General features: G+C 42.8%; 1 pseudogene; it reads left to right on the plus strand.

The window, feature by feature from the left end:
* The first annotated feature begins 10,550 nt into the window (after nt 1-10,550).
* LOC100459851 (pleckstrin homology domain-containing family B member 2-like) lies at nt 10,551-23,396 on the plus strand (annotated as a pseudogene).
* Nucleotides 23,397-25,026: the final 1,630 nt, after the last annotated feature.

Genomic DNA, 25,026 nt, shown 5'->3' on the forward strand with positions numbered 1-25,026 from the left:
GGTATAGGGGCTTTCCAATCTGCAGCAATAAATGAGACTAACCCTATAAACTGTTTCATGTTAATCCAAGAAGGTAGGTAGAGCAAGCCAGTCGGGCACAGTCAGGTGGCATCTCACTCCCGGAGGGATTTTGTGGTGGAGGAGAATAGAATTAATTCTGAAAGAAACAGCATTCATGGGCTTGCTTTTTACCAACTTAAGCCAAAACAGCACCTACTGAGACAGAGCTGCAGGAGCTATTTGTAAATGGAAAGAAAGGTATTAAAAGAAGCCTGTCAAAACAGCAACGGGTGTGTTTTTTCGGCTCCCCTGCAGTATCCACCCTATTTCAGCAAGTCTAGGCAGAAGTCAGGAAGAAAGAATAAATGGCTGCTACTACTTTAAAAAAAATCAAACAACAGAGAACATCTAGACTAACCAGTGTATGTTTGTGATGATTCATTTTGGACAAGTGTTGGGAACCCGTCAGAAATCAACGGGTGGTTATATTGTGAAATCCTCTGGTTTTACAAAGCCTGCATTTTTAGTAAGAGATTCCCAAATGCTGTCTTCAAGAAATACGCGTTTATTGATTCATCAGGAAAACACTCCCCTTTTCCTATCTGAATAAAAATGACACAATACAGCGCTGGCCACTGAAGTGAGAAAACAGCTCCTTCACCCCTTTGGAAATCTTTACTGATGTTATGTTAAAATGAACAGGTCTCTGAGAACTAGCAAGTCAAGACTAGAACTTTAACTTTCAAAATGTCATTATAGAGGAATAGAAGGAAGTCAGGCTAATAACTTATCAATGACTCCTGAGCTACCCTGCTATTCAGAGACCTTTCCCGGAGTCTTGGAAATCACCTAGTCTGGATGATAAATCTACACTTTTTTTCTGAACTTTAAATTAACGTAAACAAGGACAAAGGGCAGTAACAAGGCGTCAGTGTGTTACTTGCCAACCATGCTATTTTTAGAATAAGTTGGCTAACTTAAAAAGTATGTATACTTGCTTAAAACATACTTTCCTGTAAGTTTCAACTCACGTTATCATACACTTACACTGAAATTTTTTCTTTAAAAATATTGTGGGAGGCCACAGATATTGGCCCTTTTCTTTATGAAAGCATTTTATTGTTTCATCCTTAATGAATATGGAAATTTCTTTGGTACTGGCTTGCCTCTGACTGTCCCGCTTTTAAAACTGAAAGTCCCGTGGCCAGATGCCTGTGGCTTCTGCCTGAAATCCCAGCATTTTGGAAAGCCAAGGCGGGAGGGTCACTAGAGCCCAGGAGTTCACGACCAGCCTGGGCAACGTGGTGAAACTCTATCTCTACTAAAAATCCAAAAATTAGCCAGGCATGGTGGCACATGCCTCTAATCCCAGCTACTTGGGAGGCTGAGGCACCAGAAGTGATTGAACCCGGGAGGCAGAGGTTGCAGTGAGCAGAGACCGAGCCACTGTACTTCAGCCTGGGTGACAGAGCAAGATTCCGTCTCAAAAATAAATAAAATAAATAAAAATGGGCTGGGTGTTGTGGCTCATGCCTGTAATCCCAAAACTTTGGGAGGCTGAGGTGGGTGAATCACCTGAGGTCGGGAGTTTGAGACCAGCCTGGCCAACATGGTGAAACCCTGTCTCTACTGAAAATACAAAAATTAGCCAGGCATGGTGGTGCTGCACCTGTGGTCCCAGCTACTCGGGAGGCTGAGGAAGGAGAATTGCTTGAACCTGGGAGGTGGAGGTTGCAGTGAGCCGAGATCGTGCCACTGCACTCCAGCCTGGGAGACAGAGCAAGATTTCATCTCATAAAATAAAATAAAATAAAACATAAATAAATAAAATAAAACTGAAAGTACCATGTCCTGGAAATGCTCTCACTTCCAGGCAAATCAGGCGAGTCATCCTTGTAAGGTTGTAATGTGATTCCATGTGAAACGTTAGTAGATTTAACCCTAAGAATCTACATGTAAGTAGCTATGTCCTACTAAAATTTTTTTTTTTTTTTTTGAGACAAGATCTTGCTCTGTTACCCAGGATGGAGTGCAGTGGCACAATCTCAGCTCACTGTAACCTCTAGACTCTTGGGTTCAAGGGATTCTCCTGCCTCGGCTTCTCTAGTAACTGGGATTACAGGTGCGTGCCGGCATACCTGGCTAATTTTTGTATTTTAAGTAGAGATGGGGTTTCACCATGTTGGCCAAGCTGGTCTCAAACTCCTGACCTCCGCCCATTTCGGCCTCCCAAAGTGCTGGGATACAAGCATGAGCCACCACACCCGGCCCCTACTTACTTTTTTTCACCACTTTTGACTCAGTTTTGAGAAGGATATAATCATTATTCCCTGCATATCACAAGTTTCACTAGGGGATTAAAAGATACCATGGAGTCAAAACTCTCAGCCCAGGGCATGACTGTTCATAAGCCACCAGTAAATGGCTAAAAAAAAAAATACTTTGTAGGATTACAGAGAGTTTACAAAAGCCAAATGTTATCATAGTTGTTGGAATTATTAAGTACAAAACGAGTGAAGAGATAAAGACATTCCTCCTGATTTATGGACTTTAGAGCTGAGAAGACAGATGAACACAACCAGATGAAATATCTGCAAATGGTTCAGAACTTAAAGTTATAAGCCAAGAAAGTATTCACTAGAAAAAAGAAAAAATGGCTGGGTGCAGTGACTCACTGCTGCAATCCCAGCACTTTCAGAGGCCAAGATCGGGGGATCTCTAGAGCCCACGAGTTTAAGACCAGCTTGGGCAACACGAGGAAACCTTGTCTCTACAAAAAATAAAAATTAAAAATAATTAGCCAGCACGGTGGAGTGTGCCTGCCTGTAGCTCCAGCTACTTGGTGGGATGAGGCTGGAGGATGGCCAGAGTCCAGTAGGTTTAGGCTACAGTGAGCTGAGAACGTGCCACCACACTGTAGCCTGGGCCATAGAGCAAGACTGTCTCAAAATAAGAAAAAAAAAAAAGTCAGGTAATATCAGTTACTTTTTATTTCAAGTAAATAAAGGTGTTTATTTCACAATCAGATAAGTTATTTTATTGTCAAAATCACTAGTGACTTAATTAATGAGCAGGTCTACCAAGTTATTACTGGGACTGCTTTTCCAAAAACTAGTTGCTTTGTTGACTTCCTCAAATATACTGTACTTTTGCCATGTTGTAATCTGTCTTCTATCTCCATTTTTTTTTCCACAGTTACTGTTTTCCTAAAGGTCACTAGTGGTCTAATTGCCACATCCAAAGACCTCTTTTTACATTGCATCATACTAAACCTCTGAGAGTCATCTCCTTCTTCAAACTCATGTAAAGTGATTGGCACTTGTCTCCATGCACCTCGAGCCCTCTTAACTCTACTTAGCAAGTTCCTCTTCCCTTTTGTTCCTTAAGTTTCACAAGATTCATCTTTCAACCATGTTATCTAAGAGTAATGACCTCATGTGCCCTCTTTAAGCTAATTGATTTCCAGTTTTCATCTTTCATCTGACTTCTCTCCCCCTCTCCCAAGCTCTGTCTCTCTGCTTCCCTTTTAAGGATTTGTTTATGCTTTTCATCAACTCTGGATTTCTTTCTTTTCTCGTTTTTACTGCTCAAAGCTCTGTCATCCTTCAAGGTCCATGTCAAAATCCATTTCCTCTGAGAATTCTTTTCAGATTGTTCAGAACAGAAAAGACATTCTATCTTTTAGATTCCCATAGCACATTTGTCTTTTCCAGATCATTACTTCATTGTTGATTCCTTATGGACAAGTGTTGGGGAACTGGCAGGGACAAATGGGTAGTTATATTATGAAATTCTTTGCTTTCACGAAGGTTACTTTTTGGCAGGAGGTTCCCACATGCTCTGTCTTCAAGAAACACACATTTATTAATTTGTCAGAAAAATACCCCTCTTTTCCCATTTGAAAAAAAAGACTTGTGCCAAACAATATAGCACACGAAATTATAGGCATAATAGGTTTTGTCTGCCTCTTCAACTTGATTATATGTTTCTGTAGTTATAACACAGATCTAATTTATTTTTGCCCCTGCTTCACTTAGCAAAATGACTATTATTCATTTGTTCACTCATTCATTCATTCATCCATAAAATAATTTTTGACCAGATGTGCCAAGAACTATTTGACATAGAGATACTGAGACAGAATAATGAGGAGGACATACTACAGCCTCAAATGTCTCAAAGTCTAGTGGGAACAACAATTCAAAAATTAATTAAAGGCTTAATTATAATTAAACCTTTAATACAGTGCTAGGAGGTGAGTAGAAAGCACTGTGGAAGCTCTGAAGAGGCTCACAAAATGTGTGTATGTGTGTGTGAGCCTGGCAGGAGGGATTGAAGTCTTCATGGAATAGAGGTTGCCTGAAATGATTGTTTTAGTTACATATTACTGTAATAAATTACTCAGAAATTTAGCAGCTTAAAACAGCATGCACTTATCATCTCCTAGTTTCTGTGGATCAAGATTCTGGGCATGGATTAGCTGGATCTTCTCCTTCAGAGTCTCTGACAAAGCTGCAATCAAGTTGTTGGCTAGGGCTGTGGTCTCAACTGAAGGCTCCAATGGAGAAGGATTCATTCTAAGCTCTCTTGTGATTGTTCAAAGGACTTGATTTTGACACTGTTGTTGCCTGAAGGCCTCAGTTCCTAACTGGCAGTTGTCAAGAGGCCATCCTCTATTTTTTGCCACCTAGGCCTCTCCAGTCTGCTTCCTCAAAAGAAACATTTGAGGAGAACCAGAGAGAGAAAGTACAAAGAAGATGGAAGTCACAGTCATGTATAATCTAATCATGGAAGTGACCTCTCATCCCTTTCATTATATTCAATTTCCTAGAAACAAGTCACCAGGTTAGACCTATACTTGGGGAAAAGGGATCACACAAGGTGTGAAAAGTAGGAGTTGGGGATTCTTGAGTTTTTTTTTTTTTTGCAGGGTTTTGCTTTTTCACCCAGGTTGGAGTTTAGTGGCTCAATCATAGCTCACTGTAGCATTGACCTCCTGGGCTCAAGGATCCTCTCACCTCAGTCTCCTAAGTAGCAGGGACCACAGATGTGTGCTACCATGCCTGTCTAAGTTTTTAAAATTTTATGCTTATTTATTCATTTTTCTGACATAAGGTCTCACTCTGTTACCCAAGCTGGAATGCAGTGTTTTGATCATGGCTCACTGCAGCCTTGACTTCCTGGGCTCAAGTGATGCTCCTACCTCAGTCTCCCATGGAGCTGGGACCACTTGTGCATGCCACTACTCCCTGCTAATATTTTTTTAAATTTTCCGGTAGAGATGGGATCTCTCTCTGTTTCCCAGGCTGGTCTCAAACTACTGGTCTCAAGCTTTCTTCCTTCCTTGGCCTTTCAAAGTTCTGGGATTACAGGTGTGAGCCACTGTGCCTGGCCAAGGATCCATTATTAAAGGCTGTCCACCACCACAATGAGTCTTAAAGAATAAGAAGTTAACTCAGGACATCTTGCTCAGGCAAATGCATGATAAAGAGAATGCATATGGCAACATGCATAGGAGACACTTTTGTGCTGTTGGGTTTTAAAGTTTAAAGTAGGAGATGAAGGATTCAAGCCTAGAGAGTTAAGCAGGGCGTGGTTTGTCATATGAAGGGGCTTGGACTTTATCTTGTAAGTTGATTGGGCTAGTATAAGAAGGAGTAACTGGAAAGTTGACATTTTAGATATCTCAATCTGGTGCCTGGATAGAGGATAGATTTGAGAGGGATGAATCTAGAATCTGAGAAACCATGAAGACCTCAGTGTCGGCAGTCTTTTAGGGTAGGAGAAGAGGAAATGGGCTTGAGATATTAAAAAAGGTAAAGTGGGTTGAATTTTGTTTGTTACATCTGGGGATACTTAGGGAGAAACATCTTTCAGACAGTGTGGATATATATCTATGAAGTTCAGGAAAGAACTTAGCCCCAAGTTTGCGAGTCATATAAATATCAGTGGTGGGTACAACTAGAAGAGTTGAACAGAGAACGAAATGAAAACGAATCTGGGGAATAGAAGTATGCAAAGAATGTACAGAGAAAGAGAGGCTTGGAAGAATAAGAAGGAACAATCAGAAATGAATGCCAAGAGAAAATATTGGCCAGGCACAGTGTCTCACACCTGTAATCCCAGAACTTTGAAAGGTCAAGGAAAGAGGAAAGCTTCAGCCCAGGAGTTTGAGGCCAGTCTGAGAAACATAGGAAGATCCCATCATTCAAGTCAAAGGATGAGAGGTGTTCAGATGCAGCAGAGAAATCCATCAGGATAAAGATTGAATGCCACTTTCACATTCATTCATTCACTCAATTCTTTATTTACCGGGCACTGAGCTAGATATGGGCCATGAACAAGACTTGACATTTTTCCTTCCCCTAGGGAAGTTATAGTCCAGTGGGTAAGATGGACATTGGAGATAGTTACAAGTACCCAAAGTAAATACAGAAAGTGCCATGAGCAAAACTAAGAGGGCACAAAATATTCAAGTGGAATCTTTTTAAAAAGCAGAGCAGGGGCACAGTTTTAGAGGTTCCATCAAGGAAATCTCTTTTACCAAGCCAGGCAGGAAGGCTGGGGTGCAGATTCCTAGCAGCTCTCCTCTGTGGCTTAGGTGTCCCAGCTTGCTTGGAACAATTAATAGGTCTATCATTTGCCTTTTTTTTTTTTTTTTTGAGGTAGAGTCTCGCTCTGTTGCCCAAGCTGGAGTACAGTGGCGTGATCTCGTCTCACTGCAACCCCCACCTCCCGGATTCAAGCGATTCTCCTGCCTCAGCCTCCTGAGTAGCTGGGATTACAGGCACGTGCCACCATGCCTGGCTAATTTTTGTATTTTTAGTAGAGATGGGGTTTTACTATGTTGGTCCGGCTGGTCTCGATCTCCTGACTTCGTGATCCTCCTGCCTCAGCCTCCCAAAGTGTTGGGATTACAGGTGTGAGCCACTGCGCCCGGCCCAAGGTCTATCATTTCCTAAGGTAACTGTACAAAGCACCACAGACTGGGTGGGTTAAAGCAGCAACAATTTTTTCTTTCACACAGTTTTGCAGTCTAGAGTCCAAAATCAAGGTGTCAGCAGGGCCATGCTCCCTCTGACACCTGTAAAGGAGAATCCTTCCTTGCCTCTTCCTAGCATCTGGTGGTTTCTGGCAATCCTTGGTGTTCCTTGGCTTGTAAATGCATCACTCCAACCTCTGCCTCTGTTGCCACATGGCATTTCCCCTGTGTGTCTCGGCCTTTCGTTCGCTTTGTCGTCTTCTTATAAGGACACCAGTCATACTGGTTTATGACTCATCCTAATGAACTCATGTTAATTTGATTATACATACAGACTTGATTTCCAAATAAGGCCACATTCACAAGGACTGGGAGTTAGGACTTCAACATATCTTTTGGGGGGACACAATTCAACCCATAACAGGAGTTGTTTAAAATTAATTAGTAAAACTTCACTAAGGACAGTTTCAGTAGATGGATGAATTTTAGTATTATTACAGGATTTGCCTAACACTGCTCAATAAATGAATTGGATAAGATAGATGGTAATCGTTGCTTTTCTCGTATCTATGGTACCGTGTTAGGTCAGACAAAACTGTTTCTGACTAGTGCTCACCACTGAGAAAGGAGAAAACATATTGGCCTGGCCTTTGCTAGCTCACAGGCCTTATTGGCTGGGCTGAGGCTTTTTTCTCTTTTCTTTTCTTTTTTTTTTTTTTTTTTTTTTTTTTTTTTGAGACAGGGTCTGGACTGCAGTGGCGTGATCACTGCTAACTGCAGCCTCAAATTCTTTGGCTCAAGTGATCCTCCTGTCTCAGTCTCCCAAGTAGGTGGAACTATAGGCATGCACTACCATGCCTGGCTAATTTTAAATATTTTGTAGAGATAGGGTCTCACTATGTCGCCTAGGCTGGTCTCAAACTCCTGGGCTCAAGAGATCTGCCCGCTTTGACATCCCAAAGTGTTGGGATTATAGGTGTGAGCCACCATACCTGGCCTACAGCTGCGGTTTCTTTCTTTTTTTTTTTTTTTTGAGACGGAGTCTCACTCTGTCGCCCAGGCTGGAGTGTGGTGGTGATATCTTGGCTCACTGCAACCTCTGCCCTCCGAGTTCAAGTGATTCTCCTGCCTCAGCCTCCCGAATAGCTGGGATTACAGGCGTCTGCACCCCCACCTGGCTAATTTTTTGTGTTTTTGGTAGAGATGGGGTTTCACCGTCTTGGCCAGGCTGGTCTTGAACTCCTGACCTTGTGATCCACCCGCCTTGGCCTCCCAAAGTGCTGGGATTACAGGCTTGAGCCACCATGAAGGGTTGAGGTTTCTTAACTGTTCTTGGCCTCACTCATCATTTGTCCAAAGAAAAGTCTGACCTGATAGGGGAGCCTCAGGGTGTCAGTGTGTCCCTGAAATTGTGTATAAAAGAGTTGTTTGGTTTTTTTTTCAGATGAAATCTATTGTACTTGTCACAGGAGTCTGTGACTCAGTAACACTTAAGAGCCACTGGACTGGATTTCCTACATTTAACTGCACATTAGAGTCACCTGCAGAGATTGCAAATGCCCCATCTCAGTCCCAGAGACTCTTACTCAATTGGTCTGGGAGAGGGCTTATCCATCGGTATTTTTTAAGTTCCTCTAGTAATCTTGGTGTGCAGCTGGGTTGGGCACCACAGCACCAGACAATTCCTACGCCCACCCTTTTGGCACTAATATTCAGATTCTGATGCTCTCTACTCTTTATATAAATAATATGGCATATCCCATCAAAACTGCCATTGCCCTGGAGAGAGGGCTTGTTTAGAGCCTGAGTATTAGGACTTAATATACTTCTGGTATGCATTTCAAGACATTCCCTTAGGCTTCTGCTGGACTCCTCTGCTGCGCTGGGGTGGGGAGCTGGCTCCTGGGGCATCTCTCCCTTGCTTCCCATACCACTGTGCCTTCAGGGAGAATCAGCTCCACAGAGGAAGTCACTGTGGAGCTTCAAAGGGGATGCACTGAGAGGGCCAAAAGGGGGCTGCCAAGCGAGCCTCCAAAGTGGGAGGGGGAATGTCAAAGAGAAAGCGGGTGGCAAGCAAGAGGTGCTGGGGATGGGGTTATGCAATGCAAATCGGAAAAGCGAGCCAGTTCCTGAGCACAGGCCATAGTTGCCTTTGGAGGGTGACTCAGCAGGTTACTTTTCAGGAAGTGTTGTTTCTTCATTTTTTTTGTTTCTTTTTAATGAGCCAGTGAAGGGCATCAAATGAACAGACAAGTTACTAAGACTAAAAAAATTTCAGTTTCTTTTTCTTTTCTTTCTTTCTTTCTTTTTTTTTTTTTTTTTTATAGAGACAGGAGGCCAGGTGCAGTGACTCATGCCTGCAATCCCAGCACTTTGGGAGGCTGAGGCGGGGGGATCACCTGTGGTTACGAGTTCAATACCAGCCCGACCAACATGGAGAAACCCTGTCTCTACTAAAAACACAAAAATTAGCTGGACGTGGTGGCGTGTGCCTGTAATCAGCTACACAGGAGGCTGAGGAGGGAGAATCACTTGAACCCCAGAGGTGGAGGTTGGAGTGAGCCGAGAGGGTGCCACTGCACTCTAGCCTGTGCAACAGAGTGAGACTCCATCTCAAAAAAAAAAAAAAAAAAAATAGAGTCTCCCTATGTTGCCCGGGCTGGTCTTGAACTCCTCAGCTCAAGTGATCTTCCTGCCTTGGCCCCCCAAAGTGCTGGGATTACAGGCGTGAGCCATTGCCCCCAGCCTTTTCTGTTTCTTATGCTAGATATGGAGATTAGCATTAATTGCTTAATTAGCTATCCACAAAAATAATCTAGTGATTCACACTTCTCTACTGTTGTCTGCAGACTGACATTGTATAATCCAGGTGTCTCTCTGACACTGATACACAAACCAAGGCTGATAAATGCTCAGATAAGATGGCCATTCCACAATTGGTGGTCCAGATACCCAGAAAGACACATGGCCTGTCCCATTTGCCATTTATCTCTGCAGACAGGAAAGCTAGGTGTGGGTGTACTGTGGATCGGGTGACGGACATGGCCCCTTGGGACTCAAAATTGCCCTGCCGGCAGCTGGCATGACTCAGCTTGTGTGCTGCAGCCAACATAGCGAGGCCAGGCAGGGTGGGGCTGAGGGCAGTGGAGCGGAAGAGATCTTCTCCAGTTGCTCTATTTTAAGCTACAGGGTCTTCTAACAGGTTTGGTAGGAACTGAAGTACTGGCTGAGGAGTGAGGAGGGATTGCATAGTCTCGAGGTCCCTGGTTTAATAATAGTTTACACTTTCGGATTCCTTGATGTGTGCCAGCATCTGTAGCTAGTGCTTTGCAAATATAATTTCATCTAATCCTTCCACCAACTCTGAGGGCTAAGTATCATTATCTTCATTTCTTTCTTCTCTCTCTCTCTCTTTTTTTTTTTTTTTAAATAAAAACAAGACAGCACTGAAGATTAGGAGGTTTAAAAGCCTGCTCAAAGTCAGAGGACTGAATGCAGAGGTAGTGACAAATATCAGAACCGTCTGATTCTAATGCCTGTGTCCTCAAGCCTCACAATGTAGCCACCCATGGCCTCTCCCCATGGGGAGTTAATTCAGCGAGCATTTGTTGAGGGCCTACAGCGTGCCAGGTGCTTTGCTGGGCACGGTGGAGAGCGCAGTGCTGACACATGTGGCCCCTGTTATCAAGGAGTCGGTATCCTCTAGGAGGACCACCCAGGGAAATTGCAACATGTTCGTTTTAGTCTCCATTTTATCCTTCAATGGTGATGTGATCATGGCTGATTTATGTAGTCTGGGATAACATTTTTTTTTTTTTCAGCTATTAAAAGACTATTGTGAATCCAGATGAGAGAAAGGATGGGGACAGTGTGTTGAAAAGTAACAGGTGCTCAAAAAGTGAAGCTTCATTCATCTTTCACGAGCTACCTGGATTTTGGATGGACTGGTTCTGAAGCAAAGGAGGCTCAGGCCAAGCTCAGGCATCTTGCCTCATCCAAGACCCTTTCTTTCTATAGACCTCACATTCTGTCACTCCTTCAGCAAATCCTGGCAGCTATGTCTTCTGAGTATGGACAGAGTATGACCCTTCTCTATTCCCCTGTACACAGAGCCACTGTCATTCCATACCTGGGTGCTACGGAGGCCTCCTAACTGGTCTCCAGCTTCTGCCCTTTCTCCTCTTTGATCTCTGCTTGAATAGCATTTTATCAGAGAACGCTGGAGTACCTGTTGAAAGACTATGCCCCTACCATCACTCACTGTATCCCAACCTCCTTTATTCCTCTTCACCACTTGGTATAGATCTGCTCATTTGCTAGTCATCTGATGCCCTCTCTTGAATGTAGGGCTCTGAGGACCAAAGCCTGGGCTCTTCCATGCACTGCTGTATCCCCCAGATCAAGAACCTGGCAGGCAAGGCAATAGGGGCTACCATGCTTGACCTCTTTCAGTTTGTTCTCACACTGGTTTGCCCTTTATTTTTTATTTTTTTAATGAGACGGAGGAGTCTCCCTCTGTCACCCAGGCTGGAGTGCAGTGGCACGATCTTGGTTCACTGCAACCTCCGCCTCCCTGGTTCAAGCAATGCTCTTTCCTCAGACTCCCAAGTAGCTGGGATTACAGGCGGGCACCACCACACACCCAGCTAATTTTTGTATTTTTAGTAGAGAAGGGATTTCACCATGTTGGCCAGGCTGGTCTGGAACTCCTGACCTCAAGTGATCTGCCTACCTCGGCCTTCCAAAGTGCTGAGACTACAGGCATGAGCTCCACGCCTGGCCTGCCCTTTTAAATCTTTTTTTTTTTTTTTTTTTTTTTAAATACAGAGTCTTGCTCTGTCACCCAGGCTGGAGTGCAGTGGTGCCATCTCCACTCACTGCAAGCTCTGCCTCCCGGGTTCACGCCATTCTCCCGCCTCAGTCTCCCGAGTAGCTGGGACTACAGGTGCCCGCCACCACGCCCGGCTAATTTTTTGTGTGTGTGTTTTTAGTAGAGACGGGCTTTCACTGTGTTAGCCAGGATGGTCTCGATCTCCTGACCTCATGATCCACCCGCCTCAGCTTCCCAAAGCACTGGGATTACAGGCGTGAGCCACCGCACCTGGCCTTAAATCTTATTTTTAATATTACAAAATTCAGCATATAGAGAAAGGTAAAAAAGGGAGGAGAAATTCCTCCCTAATGGCAGTCCCAGCAACAACCACTGTAATACATTTAAAACCGTTTTGATTTTTAATATCATTTTTGTTTGTTTGTTTTGAGAGAAAGTCTTGCTCTGTTGCTCAGGCTGGAGTGCAATGGCACCATCTTGGCTCACTGCAACCTCCATCTTCAGGGTTCAAGCGATTCTTCTGCCTCAGCCTCCCCAGTAGCTGAGACTACAGGTGCCCACCACTACACCTGGCTAACTTTTGTATTTTTAGTAGAAATGGGGTTTCTCCATGTTGGCCAGGCTGGTCTCTAACTCCTGCCCTCAGGTTATCTGTCCACCTTGGCCTCCCAAAGGGCTGGGATTACAGGAGTAAACCACGGCGCCTGGCCTGATTTTTAATATAATTTTAAGAGTAGTTTAATTACAAAGACTAACCAAGCATTATTTCATTCCAGATGTTCTGAATTTTGACGTTTTACTTAAAGCATTTGAACAGTGGAGTGAGCCTAATTTGAAGTCTATACTTACCGTTATGAATGTTTAGCATTATCAGGTAACCCTTACCCAAATATTTTGAGAAAGTAAACCCTAAAAGGAAGCCCATTATACACCGTAAGCTGCTCTTTATGTGCCTAATGCCCTGACAATACACCAACTTTATTCACATGATCACTCATTAATTTATTAATAAAATATTTATTCACCACCTGCTACATGCTGTACATCCAGTTTCTGTCTCAGTTTGAACCTTGAACTTCCATGCTATTGTTCTCGTGAGTTTTCGTCGTGATGATATTGTAGGGCTGTCAAGCAGAAGCTGTGGTTTGTGGTTGTGGTGGGGGTGAGGGAAGATGGCTAGGCTCAGAGCTGGTAGGTAGATTTTTATGATGAAGCCCATGATCACTTTTGAAGTGGGAACAGTCTTGGACTCAGAGATAGAACAGGGTTCTTGTTCCAAGTGCTGCAACTAACTTGCTGAGGGATGGTGGAAAGTCATTCCTTCTCCAGATGTCAATTTCCATGTCTGGAAAATGTTAGGTTGGGCGGGGGTAATTCCTTAACTCTCATGAGTGATTCACCATCTTGGTCAATTTTCTTGTCATTTGCCACCTAATTTATAAGTTGAATGCAGGGGAAAGAACCAAACTAAACCACCTGCCTACCCAACCAACTCAACCAGTAAAGCCATGTCCTGGCAACACTTCTTGTCTCCTGCTCAGATTTTCTGGTATTCCAGCAGTAGAAAACAGTTCTTCATGCTGCTTTGTGTTTGTTTGTGCTGATCTTTGGCTATTTCTGAATTGGAGGAAGATTCTCTGGACTTTTTTAGAGCCTCCCACTGGCAAAGAAGGGTAAAAAAATCCGAGGATATAACCTATCCCAAACAATACTCAGAGTTGGGGTCAAAATATTGATAGTCACTTGGTGGCTTCCTGATGTCTCAAATCCAATTTGTTTTGTTTTGTTTTGTTTTGTTTGAGACAGGGTCTCTATTGCCCAGCCTGGAGTGCAGTGGCACAATCTTGGCTCACTGCAACCTCCACCTCTTGGGTTCAAGCAGTTTTACTGCCTTAGGCTCCCAAGTAGCTGGAATTACAGGTGCATGCCACCATCCCTGGCTAATTTTTGTAGTTTTAGTAGAGACAAGCTTTCACCATGTTGGCCAGGCTGGTCTTGAACTCCAGATCTTAAGTGATCCACCTGCCTCGGCTTCCTCCCAAAGCGTTGGGATTACAGGAGTGAGCCACCACGCCTGGCCCAAAGTGTCTTAAATTAAGAGCATTTTAGGCTATTTTGTTCTTGAAACTTGGTCAGTTATTACCACTTGTACATCATTTCAAGTTTTTAATTATTTAAACACAAACCATGAGTTTGACTTTTATCTAGGTCAACTTTCTATGAAACAGAGGGAAATAAGCCACTCTGAATTGGCTAACAGTTTAATTCTATGTCAAATGTAGAATTTCTTCTCTTTTTGAGACGGAGTTTCACTTTTCTTGCCCATGCTGGAGTGCAGTGGCGCGATCTTGGCTCACCGCAACCTCCGCCTCCCGGGTTCAAGTGATTCTCCTGCCTCAGCCTGCTGAGTAATTGGGATTACAGGCATGCACCACCACACCTGGCTAATTTTGTATTTTTAGTAGAGACGGGGTTTCTCCATGTTGGTCAGGCTGGTCTCAAACTCCCAACCTCAGGTGATCCACCTGCTTCAGCCTCCCAAAGTGCTGGGATTACAGGCATGAACCACCATGCCCGGCTTCTTTTTTTTTTTTTTTTTTTTTTGAGATGGAGTCTCTCTCTGTCATCCTGGCTGGAGGCTGGAGTACAGTGGTGCGATCTTGGCTCACTGCTACCTCTGCCTCCCGGGTTCAAGCAATTCTCGTGCCTCAGCCTCCTGAGTAGCTAGGATTACAGGCACATGCCACCATGCCTCGCTAAGTTTTGTATTTTTAGTAGAGACGGGTGTCACCATGTTGGCCTGGCTGGTAAATGTAGAATTTCTAAGCTGTGCTTGATATTGTTTTGTCATCTAAACAGGAGATTTCTCCACAATGGTAGTTTCAACCTGAACACCCAAGATGACATGTGCCTTTGGAATGTCACCTGACAAGACCACACTTTGTCTGTAAGAGAACACCAGTGTCTGGTAACCCACAAACCTTGTTTGGTCTCTGTGAGGAGTTCTGTTTCACCCGATAGCCGCAGCCTCTCTGTAGAGTACAGTGTGACCACATCAGTCATTGGATTTTGTGCCAGGGATTCCCATGAGAGAACAGATTGCATTTGTCTGTAAATGTTTCCTTAGATAATGTGCAGTTTCTTTGGTTGTTTTTTCCCCAAAAACAAACATAAAAAGGGGAAAATTTTTCCGGCTCTTTATTTTGATGTTTGGCAGGAATATGCTTTGATATATTAAGAGAGGTTTTGGTGTGTGTGATATTCTCTGTTACTCCATGAACCTCCTGCTGCTGGGCAGACAGAAACCAAGCTCTGTTGCCTCAAGGGACAGTTGTCATAGCAGAACCCAAGAAATAAGAATCAAACTCTTGCTTTTAGTTTTAAAAGCTAACAGCCAGGTGGAAGATGCAAAAGATTGAGAAGAATAGGTGGCCAAGGCGAGTAAGTTTTTCCATCGCTGAAGATCGGATAAATCTACTTGTCCAAGACAGAAAAGACTTGAAGAGGGGAACAGTTTAGCGAGGCTGGGGACAAAGGGACCAATTGAAGCAGGCGCTGTCTGTCTTCACCACCAGGAAGCTGTGATGAGCCTCCATGGATCCTCTACAGACCCCACGCTCTATTTAGAAGCATTCTTCACCTTCCACATAATTTAGGGTCCTCCTCCGTGGGCTACTTGTGAGCAACATTTGCCTGCACCCCATCTTTTTTCAGCATCTCACTGCTCACTGTGGAGGATTCCCCTTTCAGCAGCCTAGGAAATTTAAGTTGCCAAGAAGCTGCCTTTCCAATTCCTTTTTTCTTCCCTTAAAATCCTAATTTACTGTCTCTGAACAGAAGAATAGTGGGTGCTGGCAGGCCTCTGCTTCTGGTAGTCACTCTTCAACTGACCTCATGGAGATCATAAAGCTCTTAGAATTTGGAGCTTTTTCTTTTGCTTTCTTTTTCTCTCCAGAAATATGCTTACTCAAGAAAATGGGGCTAGACCGATTTACCAAACAACTGCAAATTAACTAATTCAGATGTGTTAATTCTGAATTTTTTTTCGGGTGCAGATAAGAACCCAAACTATTCATTGCACTTAAAGAATACATAATTCAAATTAATCATACCACTTAGCATTAATTAATATACTAGTTCATTGCAGAATCAATTGCCCACGGTCAATTCCACCAAATCAATTTCAGAGGCTGCAGGTCTAGAATTATCTCTCTTCATTTGTACTCTTTCTCCTCACCAGAAGCCAGTATATTAAAACCTGATTTAATTAGATACTCAGCAGGGAATGGTTCAGCTTTCTTTCATTTGGTCAGTGTAGGATTCTGTTATAAATAATCCCAAAATATAAGTTGTTTAACAAAATTAAAAGTTTATGGGTTGCTCACAAAAAGTCTAATGCTGTTGTTCTTAGTTGAGAGGTCTTCTAGGCTTCTCTCTTCCAAGGGGCTATTTGGGGACCCAGGATCCTGCCATCTTGTGGCTCCATATTTGGCTTCCAGGTCACTGTTATGTACTGAATTGTATCTTCCCCAGATTCGTATGTTGAAACTCTAGCCCACAGTTCCTCAGAACGTGACTATATCTGGAAACAGGGCCTTTAAAGATGTGATTAAATTAAAACAAAGCTGTTAGGATGGGCCCTAATCTAATGTGACCGATGTTTTTATAAGAAGAAGAGGAAATTTGGAGATATAAAGAGACACCAGGGAGGTGCACACAGAGAGGAAAGCCCATGTGAGAACATGGTGAGAGGGCAGCTGTGTGCCTGCCAGTGAGCAAGGCTTTAGAAGAAACCAAACCTGCCAGCACCTCGGTGATGGGCTTCCGGCTTCCAGCTTCCAGAACTGTGAGAAAATAAATTTCTGTTCTTTAAGCCCCCCCAAGTCTGTGATATTTTGTCATGGTAGCCCCAGCAAACTAATACCTGCACCTCAGCATCATCCAGGGAATGGATGAGTGGAGTGAGAATCCCATCTGGGAACTCTTCATGGCCCAACTCTATAAGTAGTATATCTTTTCCATCTATATTCCCTGGCCCAGAATTTAGTCATGAATGGTGGTGGCTTTAATAAGTGTTCACTAATAATTAGTGATTAAATTGTTTATCTATATTATAAGTACTCAGATACATATGGTGCATATCATAGTGAAAAAATTAAAAACAACAACAACAACAACAAATTCTACTCCAGTGCCTCCGAAGTAGTAGTCTAATAGACAGTTTAGCTACCCCTTTTTCCCTGTATGTTAGGGATCCTAGATTAGAGAGTTAGGGCAGGAAAAACAATCTCTCTACTTGTTTTTAGGTAAATCTCTCATGTGGTTTGAAATTTGTGTAGGGTTTTTTTTTGTTATTGTTATTTTATGTTTGTATTTATAATGAAATAATGCTAAGTACACTGTTTTCATAAAAATACGTGATGCACAAATTACAAATTATTCTTTTTCTGTTATTAAAGGGCATTAGATATTTTTAAGAAGAGATTTAGGTGGTTTTTCTTCTCTTTTCTTTTTTTTCTTTCAGAGACAGGATCTCACTCTGTTGCCCAGACTGGAGAGCAGGGATGTGATCATAGCTTACTGTGACCTTGAACTCCTGAGTCTGGACTCACACAATCCTCTTGCTTCAGCCTCACAAGCAACTGGGACTACAGACACATGCCACCATGCCTGCCTAATTTTTTTTTTTTTTTTTTTTTTTGTAGAAATGGGATCTCACTATGTTGCCCAGGCAGGCCTTGAACAGTTGGCCTCAAGGGATCCTGCTGCTTTAGCCTCCCAAAGTGCCAGGATTACAGATGTGAGCCACCATGCCTGACTTGTTTTGACTTTCTATAAGCCTTCTGAAAATAACCAACTACATTTCTTTAACAAAATCACACTTTTTCCAAAAATTTTTCAAAATTAGTGTCTTGCTGCAAGCATGCATACTCATTTCCTCCATCGTTTTTTTTTTTTCTTACAAAAAGACAACAGCAAAGATGTCCAGAAATCAGTAGTTGACCAAAAGCCTTTTTCATGCTTTCGTGTTTATGTGTGGGGCATGCCATATCTGCTGGAGAATGGTAGGGCTCCCGAGGTCTGAACTGTGGCTTCCACTGAAGCCTGAGACCATTGCCCTTACAGAAGCTTATTCAGAAATATACTCTATGAGAAGCAAAATTGTGTGGTAATTAAGGGCAAAGACTCTGACTTCAAATCCACCACTTAATAGCTGGACAATTTACTTAAACCCTCTGTGGCTCGGTTTTCCCGTGTGTAAAGTAGGAATAACACTAGACCTACCTCATAGGGTTGCTGTGCTGATGAAAAGAGTTAATATATAGAAAGAACTTAAAACAGTACCTGACACGAAGTAAGTGCTACCTAAGTGTTTGCTGCTATTGTTACTAACAATCAGCTAGGTATTATCATCTTCCATGGACATAAGGGTGCCACTGTTTTTCTGTTTTAGCATCACATTTTCTAGGAAGAGTAGAAACTATCGGTGTGGGGAAAAAACTAATATGTGAATTTAAAAAATGAGGCCAGTTGCACAAGAAGCCTAAACAAGAAAATGAGTGCCTGTCTTGGAGATTCACAAGCCCAAGCACGCTTCCTAACAGGTGTCTCAGGATTCTACTCCTTTAGAAAAGATTCACACTGAAAACCCATTGTCACAATCACAGTTGCTGAACCAATCATCTTGCTGAGTGCTCCTAGACCTGCCCAAAGGGAAAGTCCAGGGATGGTGTTGAAATTCCATTCTGAGCTAGAGGGCTGTTTTAACAGAGAAAGGAATCTATAATTGGCAAGAAAGACCAAGCTTAACGTCAAAGCAGTTTGATAAGTCTGAGATCACAGAACGTCTAGGCCAAGACTTAGTCAGAATGAAACATGTTTCTGGAGGAAAGTAAATGAGATTAGGGAAGGGGAAGACACAACTATTTATCATGTGACCTTTTCTTCCTTAACGTTCCACAAAGAATTGTTGTGGGGCCTGATAAGACATACATGGGAGACTAAAAGCTTAATGACACTCAATTCTTGCCAACCTAGTTCTCACTGTGTGCTTGGGAGAAGGATTCCTACTCTTGGGTTTCTGTCCCTTCTTCCCCACTCTGGTGTGACTTCCTGCGGTGAGCCGTCTCTGCCCCCTCAATGAAATAATTGAACCAGAGAAACTTCTCAAATGTGGGTGGATTTAGAAAAAGATATGCGTGTGGGGAGAATGATTGAACACCTTGTATATGGGGTGATGCAGTGGTGGTCCCCTGAAGCAGTAACTGCTGTAGCAGGCTTCCCCGTTGGGCCCTGATGCTGCAATGTTGTGTGAACTTGGACCAATTAATGTTAAATTTCAATGTTCTTATTTGAAAAATAGGTAGTGAAAAATCTACTGCACTAGCTGGATTAAAAGCAAAATTTCTAGTTCCATAGGTGGAAGTTGAAGCAAGATGTTTTTCCTCTAAGTGCATGGGGCCTTTATACAGAGAAGCTAGCTGCATGGAATATGAGTAAAACAAAATCAAATTCAAACGCTGCTTCCAGTCTGTTTTAGTTTAGCAGGAAAAAAGACAGAAGGGAGAAAGAGGCTGCAGTTTTCCTCCACTTCATTAGTGACCTGGGGAAATGGAGGGGGCACTGTTCCAGCAGCTCACTGGTGCCTGAACCGTGTTGACTCACAAAACTTTTGATACCAAATGTGTTTGTTTTTCTTCCCCTCACATTAAGCAGTTCTCTAGTTCTTCGGACAACAACTGGATGATCTACAATTCCATTCAAGTCTGATAATTATTACCTGGAGTTAGTGCAGGTCCCATAGTTCATGGCTCAGTCCCACAAGACTGGCCTCACTTTAGATGCCAATCGCATGTCCTGGGTTGCGACCTGCACTTTGGTTCTGACTGGCTGGCTATAAATCAGGAGTTTCCATGCCCTTCTGCTCATGTTTGAGAATTTGCTGGAAAAACATGGGAAAACCCTCTACTTACATTTACTGGTTTGTTATAAAGGATACAACTCAGAACAGCCAAATGAAGAGACATACAGGGCAAGCCACGGGGAATGGGTGCCCCATTCCCCCAGCACCTCCATGAGTTCACTAACCTCAAAGCTCCACGAAGCCCCTTGTTTAGGGGTTTTTAGGAATGATGGATTAAATCCTTGGTCATTGGTGATTGAACTCTATCTCTGGCTCTCTCTTCTCCCTGAAGATCAGGGTGTGAAACTGAAAGTTCCAATCCTATAATCATGCATTGGGCTTTCTGGCAACCAGCTAGTCACCAGTCATCTCATTAACATATAGAAAGACACTCTTTTTTAAAAAAACATTTATTTATTCATTTTTGTTGTTGTTGTTGTTTGAGATGGAGTCTCACTCTGTTGCCCAGACTGGATTGCAGAGGCGCAACCTCGGTTCACTGCAACCTCCGCCTCCCAGGTTCAAGCGATTCTCGTGCCTCAGCCTCCTGAGTAGCTGGGACTGCAGGTATGTGCCAACACACCCAGCTAATTTTTGTATTTTTAGTAGAGACGGGGTTTCATCATGTTGGCCAGGCTGGTCTCGAACTCCTGGACTCAAGTGATCCACCCACCTTGGCCTCCTAAAGTTCTGGCATTACAGGCTTGAGCCACTGTTCCCTGCCCTTAACTTTTATTTTAAGTTCAGGGGTACAAGGGCAGGTTTTTTACGTAGGTAAACTTGTGTCATGGGGCTTTGTTGAACAGATTATTTCATCACCCAGGTATTAAGCCTAGTATCCATTAGTTATTTTTCCTGATCCTCTCCTTCCTCCCACCTCTCCACCTTCTGATAGACCTGAGTGTGTGTTTTCCCCCTCTATGTGTCCATGTGTTCTCATGATTTAGCTCCAAATTATAAGTGAGGATATATGGTATTTATTTTTCTGTTCCTGTGTTAGTTTGCTCAGAATAATGACCTCCAGCTCCATCCGTGTTCCTGCGAAGAACATCATCTCATTCTTTTTTATGGCTGTGTAGTATTCCACGGTGTATATGTGATACATTTTCTTTACTCAGTCTATCATTGATGGGCATTTAGGTAGATTCCATGTCTTTGCTATCGTGAATAGTGCTGCAATGAACATATGTGTTCATGTGTCTTTATAACAGAGTTATTTATATTCCTTTGGGTATATACCCAGTAATGGGATTGCTGGGTCGAATGACATTTCTGTCTTCAAGTCCAAAAAAACCACTCTTAGTCATGCCAGAGATACTATGGGTCTTAGAAGCTCATGTGCCAGGAACTGTGGACTAAGACTAAATATATGTATTTTTATTGTCTCACATTGGCTCTCTTCGTCCAGTTAGAAGAACAGCATTTCTTCAGGGGGATCTCATCAGAGACATGACATAGGGAAGGTGCAGAATTCTGTATGCCCGGATGCATTGCGAGCTGGCCTGAAGAGAGGCCAGGCTCTTCCTAGAGGCCGTGGAGACGTGGTCCTGATTCTTACTGTTGGGCCCAGGCATTGGGGCCTGAAATTCCTACCACAGGAATAAAAGAAGAAAGTTCATTCATATTCAGATAGTTTTAAGCTGGTAAGTGAGTTTCTATTCAAACTCCTGCATTATTTTCAGGGTGCATTAGCCCATTTATGTTTAATGCCTATGGTTTCAACTAGCTCAGGGGCATTCTGATAACTGGAAAGAAAGCTGTTTACAAGGTGGTTTATGTCAGAGGACTTTGCCAATAAACCTATCTTGAAAGGTTGCTGGAAGGATTATGTGAAACAGCATATCAAGGTTCTAAACAGTGCCTACTACATTAAGTGCTGGATGGTGACTAAGACATACTCAGTCCCTCTCCTTATGGTCCTTATGGTTTAGTGAGAAAATGGAAAAATAAACACATCATTGCATTCTCATTCTAATTGGCCAGGGTTGTAATGCAGAGTAAAATCTGAAGAACCCCTGTAAATTGTATGCTAAATTAAGCTTAAGTGAGCACATACTATTTTATAGGGCTCAAGTCCAAAGGTTTCATTAAATTTTTAAAGGTCTCCTTGGCTCATAAGAGTTTAATGAGCATTCATTAGAAGTAGATGAAAAGCACCCCAAATTGTCTTATGAAATATTTTCCTGTTTCCGAATTCATTTTATGAAAGCTAGCATTACATTTTATAAAAGCCAATAAAAATATTTCAAAAGTAAAACTATAGGCTGATTTTACTTATGGATATAGGTGTAAAAATTCGAGATAAAATATTCTCAAACCAAATGCAGTATTATATTAGAAGATAAAGTATTACATTAGATAATGGTGTGACAGTTGCAGCTGAGGAACCCCAGCAGTGTCTTTGCATTCTCCACTCTGGCTGGTGGGTGACGAGATGGCCTGAAGAGTGGCTGGTTGCTGCAACAGAGTGCTATATTGAAGCTCTGGAATAAGAACTGGTTTGACCTGTGGTCAGATGGTACCTGACCTATTATGATGAACAGACTCGGCAGAGTGTTGAGGATAAGGTCCACATGCAAGTGGAATGCCTTAACATCCCTACTGGGCAGGAATGTCGGGATAGTCAGCCTCTGCATGGAAAGTCAAAAGACTGCATACTGCCGGGAGTGGTGGCTCACATCTGTAATCCCAGCACTTTGGGAGGTCGAGGCAGGCGGATCACTTGAGGTCAGGAGTTCGAGACCAGACTGGCCAACATGGTGAAACCTCGTCTCACCTAAAAATACAAAAATTAGCCAGTCATGGTGGCATGCACCTGTAATCCCAGCTACTCAGGAGGCTGAGGCAGGAGAATTGCTTGAACCTGGGAGGTGGAGGTTGCATTGAGCCAAGATTGCACCACTGCACTCCAGCCTGGGTGATGGAATGAGATCAATGAGACCCTGTCCCCCACCCCCAAAAATGTATAAAATATGTATTATATATTGTATAATAAATAATATTTACATATTATATAATTATATTTCAATATAATGTACATTAATATTTAAATATAATTATATAATATATAGTATTCTTATTAAAATATATATGTTATATATTATAGAATTATTATATTATATATATTAAATATTATATATAATATATAATATATAAAAATATATGAATATATATTTTTTATTATATATAATAATTATATATAATATATAATATATAATATTCTTATTAAAATACATATCCATATATATATGGAAAAAGACTGCATGCTGCAGATTGTTTGCTCAGATGGGAAAGCAATTAGTCTTTGTGCAGAAAACACAGTGATTGCTTGGCCTGGAAATTTACACTCCAAGATTCCAGGACAAACACAGACTATGTGGGCTCCACAGTCATGACTGATGAGATACCCGTGGTTTCCTCCCCTCCACCACACACGGCCTGTGCTGCACCGGCCACTGAGGAATAGGGCTATGAGCCATACAGTGGTGTGTGCCTGCCAGGAACTCAAATTGTCTATGCTGCTAATGGACAGGCGTATGCTGTGCTCTACCAGTACTCGTATGCAGGACCTTATGGACAGCAGTCTGCTAACCAAGTCATCATTCAAGAGTGATGTCGAGACAATGACAGTGACCTGGCAGTGGGCATGTTGGCAGGAGTTGCCATGGTCATGGCCTTAGGGTCTCTATTCTTAGTCTTCTGGAGGCCGTAAGGTCTTGATGTGCATAGCTTCTGATAACCCTGTGTACAGTAATATTATTCACAGGGCATTTCTGTTTGTGACAAATGTTTTTAATAATAATTTTAATCGTTCCTTTGAAAGTAGTGACATCATAATTGTAACTAATCCACATAAGTACCACAGAGAAAGGTTTGAACTGTGCTATTTTTTTCTTTTTTCTTTTTTTTTTTTGAGATGGAGTCTAGCTTTGTCACCTAGGCTGGAGTGCAGTGGCACGATCTTGGCTCACTGCAACCTCTGCCTCCAGGGTTCAAGTGATTCTCCTGCCTCAGCCTCCCGAGTAGCTGGGATTACAAGCATGTGCCGCCATACTCGGCTAATTTTTGTATTTTTAGTAGAGATCGGGTTTCACCATGTTGGTCGGGATGGTCTTGATCTCCTGACCTTATGATCTGCCCACCTTGGCCTCCCAGCATGCTGGGATTACAGGCACGAGCCACCATGCCCGGCCAGAACTGTGCTATTTTGTTCAAACATGGGCTCTCCAGGGGCACTGGCTCGTTCTAGGACTGTCCTTACGGAAGTCTCGGAATACTTTATTTGAGCATAGCTGTTTTGAAAAGCATTTTCTTTTTGGAGTTACGTGTAGTGCTTCAGGGATAATTTATTTTCATGTTATGCCAGTAATACAGTGTTGTATGCGTCATGAGTGATTGTGGCAAGAAAATCTACAGCTCCTTTCTGTTTAACTTTTTCAAGCCACAGACCAGAACTGGTTGCATGTTACTTTAGGAGTTGTGGATTGGTAAGCTTCTGGTTACTTCTCCGAGGCTGTGGTGTGAGAGCCCCCTGACCCGCCTTCTGGGGCTCCACAGGCCCCCAGCAAGGGTGACTCCTCAGGATGAGAGGGCACAGCCAGCCTTTGAAAAAACGATGCTTCAGAAATCTGCCTAACCCTAGCTTCTTCTTTTTCTTTCTTTTCTTTTCTTTTTTTTTAAGACAGAGTCTCGCTCTGTCACCCAGGCTTGAGTGCAGTGGCATGATCTAGGCTCACTGCAACCTCCACCTCTTGGGTTCAAGCAATTCTCTGCCTCAGCCTCCCGAGTAGCTAGGATTACAGGCGCACACCACCAAGCCTGGCTAATTTTTTTTTGTATTTATTTATTTATTTATTTTTTTTAGTAGAGATGGGGTTTCACTATCTAGGCCAGGCTGGTCTTGAACTCCTGACCTTGTGATCCACCCGCCTTGGCCTCCCAAAGTGCTGGGATTACAGGCTTGAGCCACTGTGCCCGGCCCCTAGCTTCTTATTCTCAGGTTATTCTTGTATGGTGTTGGTCGCCATATTTGGAAAACACATCCCTCATTAGGAATTGATTTGAGCTTCTGAGTTTTAGGGTTTTATCCTTTAAAACTTGGAGAAGCCAGAACAATAACAAACAAGCGTGTGGAGGCAGATTTGCTTTATTCAGAGAGAGCTATTTGAGTGTGTATCTGCCTGGGGTGTTTGCATTGCTGCGTAAGCCTCCTTACAGCCTATTTTTCTACTTGTTGAGAGAATAATATTAAAAGAAAGGTGGGGGAGTGGAAGGAGAGCCTTAGTTAGAGCGTTTCCATTTCAGGCCTTC

Source organism: Pongo abelii, chromosome 17 (assembly GCF_028885655.2).
Source record: "Pongo abelii isolate AG06213 chromosome 17, NHGRI_mPonAbe1-v2.0_pri, whole genome shotgun sequence".
Taxonomy (NCBI): domain Eukaryota; kingdom Metazoa; phylum Chordata; class Mammalia; order Primates; family Hominidae; genus Pongo; species Pongo abelii.